We start from the raw sequence: 15,579 nt of genomic DNA on the forward strand, positions 1-15,579 counted from the left end.
TAAATATTACTTTGAAATGAAAGCCTGACTGCATTTTTTCTTGCTCAGTAGTCAGTGGTATTAACTTGCATAAAAACTGTAGCAGATTTGTCATTTTACTGAACGTTTTCATGTGCTTTAGAAGTTGGAAAAAGGGATATTCCAAACCACTTTGTAAATTATGCTTTTAATTTAAATTGTCCATGGTTTTGTTTTAAAAAATTACCCTAAGAAAAACATTAGATCAGTTTTAATTAGAGAAGGAGTGTTCCCCTGCAGAAAATGTCAGCTTACTCTATTCTGTTCTACCTTGTCACATTTTTACCATCTGGCTCTGCTAAGGTGGCTATTGAGTCACAGAATGGTAGGGGTTGGAAGCTCTAGAGATCATCTAGTCCAATCCCCTGCTAAAGCAGGTCCACCTCCATCAAATTGCACAGGAACACATCCAGGCGGGTTTTGAAAACCACCAGAGAAGGAGACCCCCACACCCTCCCTGGGCGGCAGCTTCTGAACTGGGGTGCTTTTTTGTTGCTTACTTAAGAAAAAACCTACACACTTCATACATGTTTGGAAAAGGCTTTCTGAAAGTTTGCTTTGGGTTAAAATTCTGACATATATCATCAGATATTTACTTCTAAGATCTATACAAAACATTCATAGGATGAGCAAAACCAGTAAAGCATATGGTCACATGGTCAACAGGAACCATGTAACATGAAGACATCATCCATCATGGTCATTTTGTCTCTGTGGAGGTCACAGCTCACTCTTGCTGCTGTGTTCTGAGGAAGGAAGCTATCAACTGTGTCTTGCTTCTGTGTGAACCAATTACTTCCGCAGAGCTCCCGCAGGTGCCTCCACTCTGAGTGCAGCCACCAGCTTCAGGAAGTGGCAGTGGGCTGTGGTTCAATATTAAAAAGTGGTGGTATAGCATATGGCTGCACAGGGCCCCGCTGGGAGCCCTGGTTAGACATGGGAATGAGTGTGCACCTTCAGAGCAGCAAACCAGCTGGTTGACTGTCAACTGAGAAAGGGAAGTGGGAAAGGGAGAAATGAAACTAGAATTTTAATACTATTTTTCTTTTTAAGTGCACATGGTTGTGTTTGCACTTCATTTAAATCAGATTCTGCCTCATGTTGAACTCGTTCAGTATCTGATTCATGCAGCTACTGCAGCACAAGACAAAACGTCTGAAGAACTCCATAACCTCTGGTGTGCTTCTTTCTTTCTGCTTGGGAGGGAGCACTTTTCAGTCACCCTGTTGAAGCAGAAGGCTCCATATTGACACTTTTGCAGTCTTGTGTTTGTCTGATAAAGCTAGTGCTGTCCTGTACAGATGCATACTGGATATTGACATTGGATGTGTTTTAATGCTGTTAAAATAGGTGGATGGATACTGGTGGAAAACTGGAGATTTTTATTTTAACCACAGAATGGGTTTAGTGGTTGTACTGCGCTGCCAGTATGCCTTGGCCTGTGCTGAGGTACACATTTGATCTCACAGACAGAATCTCAAGGGCTGGAAGGGACCTCAAAAGATCATCTATTCCAACCACCCTGCCAGAGCAGGACCACTTAGAGTAGGTCACACAGGATCTCATCCAGGTGGGTTTTGAATGTCTCCAGAGAAGGAGACCCGACAACCCATCTGGGCAGCCTATTCCAGTGCTTCATCACCTTCACAGTGAAGAAATTCTTCCTTGTATTTCTTTGGAACCCCTTATGTTCCAGCTTGTACCCATTGCCCCTTGTCGTATCACTGGACATCACTGAGAATAATCTGGCTCCATCCTCCTGACACCCATCCCTTATGTATTTGTAAACATCAGTGAGGTCACCCCTCAGTCTCCTCTTCTCTAAGCTACAGAGCCCCAGGTCCCTCAGCCTCAGATGAGGGAGATGCTCCACTCCATCATCTTTCTGGCCCTGTGCTGAACTTTCTCCAGCAGCTCCCTGTCCTTCTTGAACTGAAGGGCCCAGAACTGGACACAATATTCCAGATACAATTGATTTCCGTGTCCTTCTGAATCTTGTGCTCTGCTGAAATTGCCCACAAGAACCTCTGTCACAAAGCCTGATGTTGTAATAACAAGGAGTGAGGGATTCACTTAACTGTATTATGCAAAGCTGCTGTGTTTGGGAAAAAGCCCTTTTTGTCAGACCCTTTTGTGTATAATCTTTTGGCCTGTTTCATTTGTTTGGTGCAGTCTTTCTCCAGGCTGTGGTAGCAGTACAGAGTCCTGAAGAACCTTTTTTCCAGTAGCCTAATTCCTGGCAGCTATGCTGTATTTGGGGAGAATATACCATCTGAAGATCTGAGCAGTACATGGGTTTCATCACTGCAGCAGAGTACTTCAATGTGTTAGTTAGGAAGGTACAGGATATTTCAGCACACTTCATTTGCCGCTTACACCAGTATGGCAGTTATTAGCAGGCTTCATTTTCAACTGACAGAACCTCACATATAACTTCCTATACCAGATAACCCAAGAGCTCCTGCTACTTTTTAAATTGAGCCTCACCTCTCCCTCTGATACAGTAGGTTTTATCCATATTTGATAGATGATACAAAGGGTTTGATGTAGCACGTAACCCAGCGTAAGCAGATGGTACTGTAAGAACGACCATTTCTGTTTTCTGCACCCCTTTGGCAGCATCCGGGTCTTTGACTGACAAACTGGTTGTGAAATCTCACTCATGGACACAAACTACACAGGTGTTCTCCCACCACTGATTATTAGTTCCTAGTGAGAATTCTATTAGGAAGTGGTTTAAGTCACCCCAGAAGTGCTGCCTTTCACACGGTGATGTTGTGACAGTCATGCCCTGGCTCCCTGGCAATGGTAGGTTTGTTCACAACTGAAGAGCTGCTGGAACTTTTTATGTATTATCTTACTAAATTAGTCTGTACTGAAACAACCTATTTGGTCAACTGTATCTGTATCTTTTAATGTGCCTATTTGGTGTACATGAGCCTGACATTTTTATGGGGAGCTGAGGTGCAGCTGTAGTTATGAGTGCCCAGTGGTGGTTGGGCACCTGTGTGAAATTGGGGCCGCTCATCCGTGTGGCTCCTGTTACTGCCCTGCTACTCCAGCCCTCTGCCGTGGATCTCTTATTGCCTTTAGGTGCTACTGAAATGCAAACAGCAAATAATACTGTACTTGTTATAAAGGCAGTCTTGTTTGAAAGTGTGTGAGAGCAGTGTTTCACTCCATCCTGTTAACTCCAATCCTGTGAAGTAACTACGAGCTAAAACCTTTCAGAGAGAATTGGCTTTCATGGCCTTGGGAGCTTGATGCTGGCAGACAAAACCATTGTATGGTGGGTGGCAACCAAGAGCAATGGTAGAGGTGTTCCAAAAATAAAAGCATCTGAACTGCTGCACAGTGTTTCTGTGAATATTTAAGATGGTTCCTGCACACTCCTCTCTGCATAATCAGCACAAAGTGATAAGTATTATTGCATATTTTGTGACAACACTGTCAGTCTTTGTATGTCATACTTGTTAGCAGTAGGGCTTGACTGATTCTCTCCTCTTCCGTGTGTGGAGGCAGAGACTTACTTTCTGCTTTAAACAACTGTAACTATATAATGGGATTTGTCAGTCTTTACATAAAGAACAAATGCCCAGTTCAGACCATGGTTTTGGAAAAGGTTTTAAGTAAGCATAAATGGCAGCTGTTCAGTCATGACAGAAGCATGTCATGACTGCTGTTTGAAAAGGCTTTAGGAACTCCTATTAGAGTAGGAGTTACCATGTTCATGATTCTTGCTGTGGACATTGACTCTCTACTTCTCTCCCCTAGTTCTGCCTTCTCTTGAGTTCTGTGCAGGCAAACACAAACTGAACCCTGGCCCATCTTATTACTGTCTCAGTCCATCCACAGAGACAAGATTAGCTTTGGGGAGCCAGTATGAATAAGTGTACCTGGAGTCCAAAATGGAAAGCCCACCCCCTTCTCAAGGTACTGGGAGCTCATAGGATTGCTACTTGGCATCAGTAGAAATTAGGACAGCTAGTACAACAGTTTGCCTGGCCTCTCTTTTCCCTTACCTCTTCCCATTCCAGTGCTGATTTTCCCAGCAGCTAAAGCAAAAAGAGAATGAAGCTAAAAATATGTAACCAACATGCCTAAATCTGCAAAAACTCTAACCATCATCCTGTTTGAATAAACTTGGAAAAAACACAGGTAGGTTAGCTAGTCCACACATTCCTCACCACACCCACTGTCTTCACTTCAAGGCAATGTGCCAAGGCTGTCGTTTTCTCTCTTGTGGTTGGGTTTCCAATGCCCTTGAGACCTGAAGAATGAGTGAGAAAGAGTGATGGTTAAGAGACAGAGCCAAGATATGTCCAGGCGCTTTCGATAACCCCCAAGTAAATCAGCTTAAGCATCACAGTGCTCCAGAACATGTGCAGTATGCTTTGGGTTCAACAGCTCTGACCTGGTAAATCCATCACTGCATTTAGTGTTTCTGTGCAGAAGGGACAAGGGCAATCTGATGCAATGCAGCAGGAAGCCTAAAGATGTAGACTCCATTTTTCCTCAGACCATCCCTGTGTGTTTCCCAAATAAAAAGGAACTTTTAAATTGAGACACCAGCTAATGAACACGAAAAACAATGCACCTGTTTTCTTGATGGCTCCAGGAGCTATAGTGTATGCAGCAGCATACAGACAGAGGATTTGCTGCAGTGTCAGCCCTGAGCAGGGAAACCTTCCTGCCTCAAAAGCAGGTTCCATCTTTGGCTCGTCACTGGGCCACATGCAGAAGAGGTTCCACTTTGAGCAATGATGTGGCAGGACTCTCAGGGACTGAATTTGCAGAGGTCTCAGCTCTCTTTGTGCATGCAAATTTTTTTTCTGCAGGCAGTTAACTTTGTACTTACCTGCAGTGTATAGAGGAGACATCACACAGGCTCAGTTTCTTACAGAATGGTGCTGCTTTTTTTTTCCTATGTAGTTGTCCATGAGAATAAGCAGAATCACAGAATAATAAAATGGTAGGGGTTGGAAGGGACCTTTAGAGATCATCTAGTCCAAACCTCCTGCAGAAGCAGGTTCACCTAGATCGGGTCACACAGGAATGTGTTCAGATGGGTTTTGAAAACCTCCAGAGAAGAAGACTCCACACCTTCCCTGGACAGACTGTGCCAGGGCTCCGTCATCCTCACAGTAAAATAGTTTTTTCTTATGTTTAAATGGAACTTTTTGTGTTCCAGCTTTGTCCCATTACCCCTTGTCCTGTTGCTAGATAACATCAAAAAAAGGGATGTCCCAACCTCCTGACATCCATCATTTATATACTTGTAAATATTGAGATCCCCCCTCAGTTTCCTCCAGGCTAAACAGCCCCAGTTCCCACAGCCTTTCCTCATATGGAAGATGTTCCAGTCCCCTGATCATCTTGGTGGCCCTGCACTGGACTCTCTCCAGCACTTCCCTGTCCCTCTTGAGCTGGAGAGCCCAGAAGCTTTTACAGTTGCTCTGAACTTCTCAATGAAACAGATTAAAAAAAACAAACCAAACAAAAAAAAACCCCTAGGCTATCATTGGGAAGACTGCATCAATGCAACCTTTCTAAATACAGTTTAATATTTTTCCAGCTCTGGGCTTCTTTTAAATAACCCGCTAAAATGCCATTCATCATCTTTTTTTCCTCATTGTGTGGAAACAGCTGCCACGAGTGGGCTGGTAGAAAGCGTTGTACAGCCAAATAATAACAATAAGAGGAAGAATCATTTGACACAGCTCAATGGAATGTTAATCGGGGTCCTAAGTTAACTACTTGCCTAGCAATAGGAGAGGGGATGAAAAAAGTACTTTCAGTCTTTGGTTTCTTTTGAAAAACTACGTCCTTGTTTTTCAGAGAATTCTACATGCAACAGATGGCAGCAGATCTTTTCCTTATTTCTCTGAACATGGGAATTAAGGAGGAGAAGTTGTCCAGCCCTCGGGAAGCCCAGTCCAGCAAGGATAGTAGAATGGTCTGGACAACAGAGGACTTGCCCTTGGTGGATGAGGTAGAAGTTAAAAACTTTTTGGCCAAGCTTAACGCTCATAAGTCAATGGGACCTGATGGGATGCATCTGAGAGTGCTGAGAGAGCTGGCTGATGTGATTGCTAAGGCTCTTTCCATAATTTTTGAACATTCGTGGAGGACAGGTGAAGTGCCCGAGGACTGGAGAAAGGCCAATGTCACGCCAGTCACCCAGGAAACTACAGGGCAGTCAGCCTCACCTCCATCCCTGGAAAGGTGATGGAACAACTCATCCTGAATGTTGTTAATATACATATGAAGGAAAATACAGTTATCAGGGAGAGTCAACATGGATTCAACAAGGGGAAATCCTGTTTGACGAACCTGATATCCTTCCATGAGTGCATAACCAGCTGGCTAGATAAGCGGAGAGCGGCGGATGTCATCTGCCTTGACTTCAGCAAGGCTTTTGACACTGCCTCCCATAACATCCTCATCAGAAAGCTCAGGCAGTGTGGATTAGATGAGTGGACACTGAGGTGGATCAAGAGCTGGCTGAATGACATTGCTCAGAGGGTGGTGATTAATGGCACAGGATTGAGTTGGAGGCCTGTGGCTAGTGGAGTTCCACAGGGAACAGTCTTGTTCAACATCTTCATCCAGAACCTGGATGAGGGGACAGAGTTCACTCAGCAAGTTCACTGATGACACCAAACTGGGAGGACTGCCTGATTCCCCAGAAGGCTGTGCTGCCATTCAGTGGAATGTTGATCGGCTTGAGAGTTGGGCAGAGAGGAAACTTATGAGTTCAACAAGGGCAAGTGCAAAGTCCTGAATCTGGGAAGGAACAACCCATTGCACCAGTACAGGCTAGGGATTGACCTGCTGGAGAACAGCTCTGCAGAGAGAGACCTGGAAGCTCTGTTTGATAGATAATAAAATAACCATGAGCCAACAATGTGCCCTCATGGCCAAGAAGGCCAATGGCATCCTGGGATGCATCAAGAAGAGTGTGGCCAGCAGGTCAAGGGAGGTTCTGCTCCCCTTCTACTCTGCCCTGATGAGGCCTCATCTGGAGTCCCGTGTCCAGTTCTGGGCTACCCAGCTCAAGAGGGACAAGGAAGTGCTGGAAAGAGTCCAGCACAGGGCCACCAAGATGATCAGGGGACTGCAGCATCTTCCTTATGAGGAAAGTCTGTGGGATCTGGGACTGTTTAGTCTGGAGAAGAGGAGACTCGGGGGATCTTATTAATATTTACAAATATCTAAAGAGTGGGTGTCAGGAAGTTGGGACATCCCTTTTTTTGGTGGTACCTACCAACAGGACAAGGAGGAATGGGATAAAGCTGGAACAGAAAAAGTTCCATTTAAACATAAGAACGTCATTTTACTGTGAGGGTGAGGGAGCCCTGGTCCAGGCTGCCCAGGGAGGGTGTGGAGTCTTCTTCTCTGGACATTTTCAAAACCCATCTGAACACATCCCTGTATGACCTGATCTAGGTGAACCTGCTTCTGCAGGGGAGGTTGGACTAGATGATCTCTAAAGGTCCCTTCCAACCCCTACCATTTTATGATTCTATGAAGTTAATGCACATCCATGAGGTGCCATGGTCAAGTGAAAGCAGAGGAAATGTGAGCTGTATCCTTTGGAGAGCCATGGTAATTCATGTCTGGAGAGCCACGGAGCTTGGCTCGTTGCCATGTGTGCTGCCAGTACCTACGCTACCAAAGTCAACTGAGCAGCAATGGAATGATGGCATTGCCCATGCTGCAGCCTGAGCTTCCATTAGATGTTTAGTATAATCAAACACAACTGTAGCATGAAATACACACGCACACACATATATATATAGAGATATGTATATAGATATATGGTAGCACCAACACTGGTTTATTGATATGAAAGTTTTCCTTTGTTTTCACTGACTAGCAGTGACTTTGACCTACTTCATCAATACACTTGTCCTTTTCCTGGCCTCTGCTGTTCTAATGTTTGACCATACAGCTTTAAATTAGCAACTTGACATTGAAATGCTGATTTACACCTGCAGTCAAATGGATAACACATGTTAAAGACTGTGATTGTCAGCAGCTCCAATACTTTATCGCTTCATTCTGTGGCATTGTCCCTTGTCTTTATGGGATTTAAGGACACCATTGTGTGGCATTGTTGGTATGGCTATGGACACAGCTGTGGGGGCCTCACACTGCTTGGACTTTGTTATCTATCTGAAAGCTGACATCACTTGCAAAAAATCACTGTAGAAGTTTGAAGTGTTGTGTATTTTAAGACAGCATTGAAAATAAAGAAGCTTTTTAGCTGGCATAAAAAACAGTTAACATTGAATAACTTGCTCTTCTGACCTTTTCACCTTAAGGAAGATTAATTGTCATTTAGATCAGGATTTCCACCCCGGATCAAGGATCTGAATGCTTCAGCGATTCAGACAGACAAAGAAAGTAATTTCACCTCTAGGTCACCAGCACAGACCTATGGTGTCTCTCTAGTGACCATTAGGTGATTGCTCAGTAGTTTATGTGCAAGAGTTAATGGTCATAATCCATTTTCTAATGGACGGGTCCCTGCCTCATGAAAGCTGTCTCTACGTACTTACCTGAGGAGCAAAAAAATGGGAATTAACATGAACAGAGCCTGAATTGCGTTTGCCTTGTGCTACTACAACCTATAACATTGGTTTCAATGCATTAGTCCCTCTCCAGGGTCCCCTTTCCAAGCCAGAAAGGGTTGAAGCTGTATCACCTACGTGATGTGAGTGGTGATATGTCGGTGTTCCCTCTTGGAGGTCTGCAGCCTCTGCTCCCACTTCTGAAACACAGAAGTCCCATTCACACACACTCACAGTGTGTGTCACTTGAATTTCTGGCAGTTAGGACATCCTAGAGTAGCACATCCCACTACTTTTATGTAGCCATCTCCCAGTTTTAGTTCTTGATGCAGTCGAGCTGGTGTACTTCATGCCTACCATATTTGCATTTTAAATGGAAGCCCTTCTATTAGGACTGCTCAGTTGGTAAAACTGAGCACTGAATTGGGAGGCAGATTTTGATGGTAAACTGTTTGTGACTTTTCATGTCAGAAATGATAATGTCACCAACCGTAAAGCACAATTCAGGGGCCTACCCAAGAGAGCCAACCTGCTGAACAAGGGCAGTGCGAGGTCGGCTGATGGGTGTGAGGGTCTGAGCGTGTCCTTCACTGGAGACGTCTGCATATGTGCAGCAAACAAGGCATTGGGAAAAAATCCTGACATGTGTGCAGACATATGCGTACAGTTTCTTCCAGCTGAGGCTTTGAGACTGAATATAGAACATGGTTACGTGCTAAAGAGTGTGAAAAGTTGCAGAGCTGGAATTTAGGAGGCTGCCTCCCTTCGGCTGACTAAGTCAAGAGGGTATAGGAATGTCAGAGTGCAAGGGAACATCTAAGCTAAGAATATGCATTTTGCAAAGCTTTGTAAAAGCCTGAAGAAACACAGAATATAAAAACATGTAGTTATTAAGGGGAATGTGCTCTGTCTATTGCAAAGTCCTGAAAAACTCTTTCCTGTTTCCTTTTGGCTTTCTCTCTCCCAGGCATACCTCTGTACAGTATTTTCCCTGTACAGAGCAACTGAACAGATTACAACTGGAACTCCATTAATTAAGTATTTAAGTGTAAAGGCTGACAGGACAAAGGAAAGGACAAGTAGAGATCATCAGTTCTGCGAAAATCAAAGATCTCAGAGGCTACGTGAGTTGAAAAGGACTGACCTCTATGTAGCTTATGAGCTTGAAAATCCTCTCCTATGTATTTGCAGCATTAATTCCTCTTGTTATCTGAGGTGATCTACTTTAATCAGATTCCTACAAACAAGTCAGGTACTTACAGCAGAAGATCTTTGACACTCCTGTTGGCAGCATCAGTAGAGAGGCCAGACAAAACCAACATGGAGATGAGATAATGGGTTTCATTTCTCCAAAAACCTTTTCAGGTTAATTGGCATCAGAGGGAACCCCCCAGTTTCACCCTCCAGACTGTTACCTCTATGCTCTATGGTCATGTAATGTACTTGTTGCACAAAAGCTATTTCAAAAGTCTCACATTTCAAAGACTCAGCAATTTTGTCCTTGTGCCCCCACTGTGTTGAAACCTCCTCTGTCACAGTGCCATCTCCTGTGCTATCTTGCTGCTTCACACAGGTACCATAACTTAGATCTGTGTTTGATCCTGCTTCTGTGGCTTTAGTGCAGCTTCTCCTACTTTCCTGTAACTATTTCCTAAGTTTCTAGAACTGGAGTCTCTGAATGCCAATAACGGTGGTCCTTGTTTTAAATTTAATCTCATTTTCACACAGAACTTAAGCCAGAGGAGGCAATGCCGTCTGATACTCGCCAAAGACCTTCATCCTGCAGAGCACACGGCAAAAGGAGCTTGATGGCTGCTTGAGGACACACTAAAGACAAGTAAGGTGACAGTTAATGTTGCCTCATTCTTTCGACTTATCCATGGGAGAAATCCTAAGTAGTTTGTGCCTGGTTACCCAAGCAGTGGATTTTCCTCCATATGGTGTGAGACATACTATGCCGTTGCAGCAGGAGGGCTACCACTGCACAAAACCAAGAACCATGGAACAAGCTCTAATTAATGTGATTGTTTGTCCAAAATTGGTGATGTTCATATCAGTAGCCAATAGTCAAAACAATCTTAAAACATTTTAAAGGAAAAAAATGGTGAGTGGAAAAGCCCCAGCCAAAAATTCTTGTGCTTCATCAGAGGAGCAAAGATCTCACTGATCGATTAGCTTGAAAAGTTAATAAATCACAGCCAAATGTAATTAAAGTCCAGCATCTTAATAAGCTGTCATTGTCACAGCCCAGTTTGGACATATCGCTCTTTTGTTGACATTTTTAATGCTTTTTGTGGATTACCAGGATATGAAAGCTTGTTAAGCCTCCACGTGCTCAGCCTGGCCCTAGCTTTAATGCTGGCTCAGTGCAATCCCTGCTGCTGGCACAAGCTCCACAGGACTTGAACCTTGCGGTGCTGGGCATTGTCCTTCTTGATAATCATTCTATGGACTTACTCAAGTGTGTTTTACAAGCTTAGAGCAAATTTGTGAATGTCCAATTATCTATATGTAACTTTTTTTAAGAGGAGCCAACCAGGCTTGTTTGTTTTGTTTAGGTTTTTCTTTTTTTCCCCCCAGGATCCTGCAGTATCTTTCTGTAACTAATGGGGGGATGCTTTCAGCCTGGCTTCCAGGTCTCGCTAGTATTTCCCTTCCTGATTAGCAGAGAAATTTGTCCACTAGTCCTTTCAAACTGCACAACTCTTGCATTCCTCTCTCCTGGCCCCCTATAATGAATTTAATGGTGATAATGTGTTTTTTAAGTGTCTCGATCTTATTCCCATTTGGGTAAAATCTGTTCCTGCAGCTTCAAGCATGATGCAACTTAAAATGTTGCTTTTGAAAATTCTTCATTTATTCACAGACCATTCAGCCGTGCACTGCTACTTTCATTTTTAAATAGTTTTGCAGACTGCTGTATGAGGTGAAGCTGGTGTCAGCATGTCCATCTCTCTCTTCCTTTCACTTAGAAAAAAAGACAACAGATTGTGTATGAGAATCTCATTTCATATTTTGCTTTTTTTCCAGTCATTTTTTTTCATTTTCAGTCATTGCCTGTTCCAATTCAGTTGCCTGAGAATGAGACGAAGCCATTTTCCTCCATAAAAAATGCAGCTCTCATTGCATCACACAGAGGTCTCTCAATTCAGTGTCTGCAGCATGCACGTGCAGTTTTATCCCATCTTATTTTTAAATGGTTAACAGTACATACCTCTGCTTCACAATCCTATTCCAAAAATACCTGGGGTTTATCCTTATCACATTGCCTGCTAACGGTAAGAAACAGGCTCAAGTAGCTCAGTATGGATTAGATTCACCTCTTACGCAACAGGGTACAAGATCCAGGGAGAAGCCAGAGACCTGCCCTGGGAAGAGCTCAGACCTCTGTGGGCCAGGGAATCCCTTGGCAATATCCCTTGGCACACGCTGAGAGTACCAGGATACTTCCCACCAACTTCACTGGAAGAATGCTGCTCTGGAAAGGCACACATTTGTTTACAAAAGCCAAGATAAATCATAGAATCATAGAATGGTAGGGGTTGGAAGGGACCTTTAGAGATCATCTAGTCCAACCCCCCTGCAGAAGCAGGTTCACCTAGGTCTAATAAGGTCTAAATGTTTTTTATATAACTCAAGATTTTAATTACACTTTTTGTGACAGTAATTTTTAGTTCTAAATTTTGTTCCTTTTAAGCTTACCAACTCTGGCATACTTGGTAAACAGGACAAGCATCTACAATGGTTTCTTCCAGATATGACTGAACAGGTCCAGCCCATGGGAAGAGCACCCTTGCCACCCCCACAGAGGGATATGTCATCAATTTGGGGGATTTTCTGCCATGTTGCCAAGGTTCACTGAGACTTTGTTGTTTTTACCAGTTGTTTTTCCCTCAGCTTCTGCATACATCTCTTTCCCTTCTCCACCTTTCCTTCCTTCCTCCCCACATTCCCAAAAATCAAGTACCTTCCCTGCCCCAGATCCATAGATCAGGTTAAATAGATATTTTGTCAGATGCCATATGTCAGTTCTTGTGTCCTGAGTTGTCATCCTCCTCCTCAGTTGTCCCCATTCACCTTTGGTTGCCAAGTTCTTGCACCAGCAAATGTTTGATCCAACACTGGGAGTTTAGGTATTTGGTAAACAGCTATATCACAACACAGCAAGGAATTCAGCTTCCACATCTTGCCTTGGGAGTCTTGAGTCAAAGATGTACTTCTTTGGGTCTTCTCAATGGCTGCAGTGGCACCACATGAATTAAACTACTAGCTTATTAATTGTGTTTAGCAGTGAGAAAAAATTGGAGCCTAGTTTCTAGATATTTTGTATAATTTGGGGAACAAAAATTTATTCATATAAACAATAACTGGTTTCCTGCTGTCACCACAGACTGGATTCTTGCTAGGTCAGTAGGGAGCCAGAGGGAGGTGCCACATGAAATGATCTGATGTGGCTCTGCAAGCAATTCCTAGGCTGGACTTTGTGGAGAGTGTCTTCAGGTCTAAAATTACTGCCTGCTGTTCTTCAGCAGGCTGCATGCAGTTGAGCTTTGTAGTCTCCTTCCTTGGCAGATTTTATCACACCTATTTTGTAGCTAGATAAACCAAGATAAAGTTACTCAAAATAACTCACAGACAGCTAGAACAAAGTAGCCCAATATATGCAGTCCTTCCCTTGAAGCCATGTTAAGATTTCCTGCAAAACCTTGGGCATCTGTAGGCTCAACTTCCCTGTAAGATCTGGGCAAAATGAGGCAGTAAGATCCCTTTTATGAACAGGGGGAAATTCATTCCCAGATGAGGATCTTAGATGATCTCTGCTATACTGGCCTACCTGAGCCCTGTTTTTCTGTGTGGAAGTGATGAGAGAGCCTTTTGTCACTCTCTGCACAGAGTGACTCATCCCCAGAGTATCACATGCATTGTAAAGATAGGTGTTCAAAGCCTACCTGCCCAAAACCTACCCTACAGCACAGCGAATGCTCGCTGGTAACCAGCTCTTGAGTCTCACTTCAAGTTTCCCCATACCTACCGCCACCCCTGAGCATGATGAAACGCCAAATATTTGTTCCAATTTTAAAACCTAGCTATGGTTTAAAAATATCTTTAGGGCATACCTATGATCAAGAAAACAATGACTCAGGTCCAAAAGAGCCTCTTCTCAGAGGACTCTGAATACCCAAAGGTGAAATAAAGGGCGAGTTAGATTTGTTATAACCCCTTTTTTTTTTGGTCAAGTATTCAGTGTTGCTCTTCATTATGTTTTTTTTTCTCCTTTGGAAGGCTTTAGAGCCTCCCTGCATAACCGCCTCCGCGCCATTCGCCACTGAATGGACGGTGCGCTGATCTTTTTCTCGGCGGGTAATGGATTTGGTTTGATTGCCTGACACGGGAACAATGAGGGGATAAACACTCGCCTTCGCGCCCGTGCAGCTCCCCATCTGTTGAGCGTGTGCGCCTTCGGAGGGAGCCAGCCAGGGACAGATGAACACGCCAGCCCAGCCTGATGTTAATGACATCAGTCATACAAGCAGAACATGTGGCGCAATAAATCAAAAACTAATTGAACTTTTGCTTGATTATATTGCCGTCCCACCACCCGTTGCAAACGCGGCACGGTTCCCCAGGACAATGCCCCCAGCCCTGCTGTGGCTTTGCTGGCCCTGGACAGCAGGAGGCTGCCCTGCAAGGGGACAAGTGTTACCAGCTTCTCTTCGCATGTTTCTTTCTTGAAATTGGGACACCTTCCACTCAACCAAAATGCTTCCAGGCTTGGGATGTGTATTTGACCAATATTTATTATTTCCAAGAAGAAACATTCCATGAATATGACAGTGACAGCCCACGATTGCTGGAACTGTCATAGAATCATAGAATCATTCATTTTTGTTGGAAAAGACCTTTAAGGTCATCAAGTCCAGCCACTGACCTCACACTGCCAAGCTGATCACTGAACCACGTCCCTCAGCACCTCATCTGTGGGTCTTTTGAATACCTCCAGGGATGGTGACTTCACCACCTGCCTGGGCAGCCCATTCCAATGCTTAACAACCCTTTCAGTGAAAAATGTTCTTCCTGATGTCCAATCTAAACCTCCCCTGGCACAACTTGAGGCCATTTCCTCTTGTCCAGTTTCCATCTGGGACTGTTGGTGGCAGATATCTATAGAAGACAGCACTAGTTTTTGTGTTAATCACACACACGCACTAGTAATGAAGGCTATTCATTAGACTGATATCATTTAATACCATTATTCAACCTGGAAGGGTTTCTGCTGCATCAGTTGCCGGAGCCCATAAGCCAAAATTTTTCAGCTTAGTTGTCCATGGCAGCAGTAAGTCACCAGTTGAAGGAGCTGATTTCCATAGACACGGAAAGGAACAATTTCTTCTGGGAGCATTAAGGAATGAAAAGCTTTGGCAGGAAGACACTTTTTATTATTAAAATATGGAATTAGGCCCCAGAACCATTAAGTCATGTAAGAGCCCATCTGTGATTAAGCTACCTGCCCTCCTCCTGCAACCACTGAAGCGTAGGGGGCACATGGACCTATGTACATCTACCTGATGTGCCCTTCTTTAGTCATCTGCATTTGAAATTTTATGCAGGATTCAGGTACTAGTTTATGAACTTAAAAAGTAAAGCACGAAATGTTTTTCCTAATTCACCTAGAATCAGCTCCTCATTATAAGCAGGGAGCAATTTTTTTACAACAAATGTCTTAAAGTACACAAAATGTTGACTTATTTTTAAAAGTCCTTGGAGTACTTGTGTAAACATGTATTTTCTGATACATTGGCCACACAGAACAGACTTTAATTATTAGCCATTTATTGCAGAGGCTTCTCCAAACTGGTAAAAGGAGGCATAAAATAAAATGCTCTTATCTGAGAACAGGCTGAAGTAGCAGCTAAATTAAATCTTTGCATTAATAGTATTCATAGAAAGGCAGATGGGAGCAGAAAATGTTGCAATGAAGAATATG

Source organism: Colius striatus, chromosome 4 (genome assembly GCF_028858725.1).
Source record: "Colius striatus isolate bColStr4 chromosome 4, bColStr4.1.hap1, whole genome shotgun sequence".
NCBI classification, from domain to species: domain Eukaryota; kingdom Metazoa; phylum Chordata; class Aves; order Coliiformes; family Coliidae; genus Colius; species Colius striatus.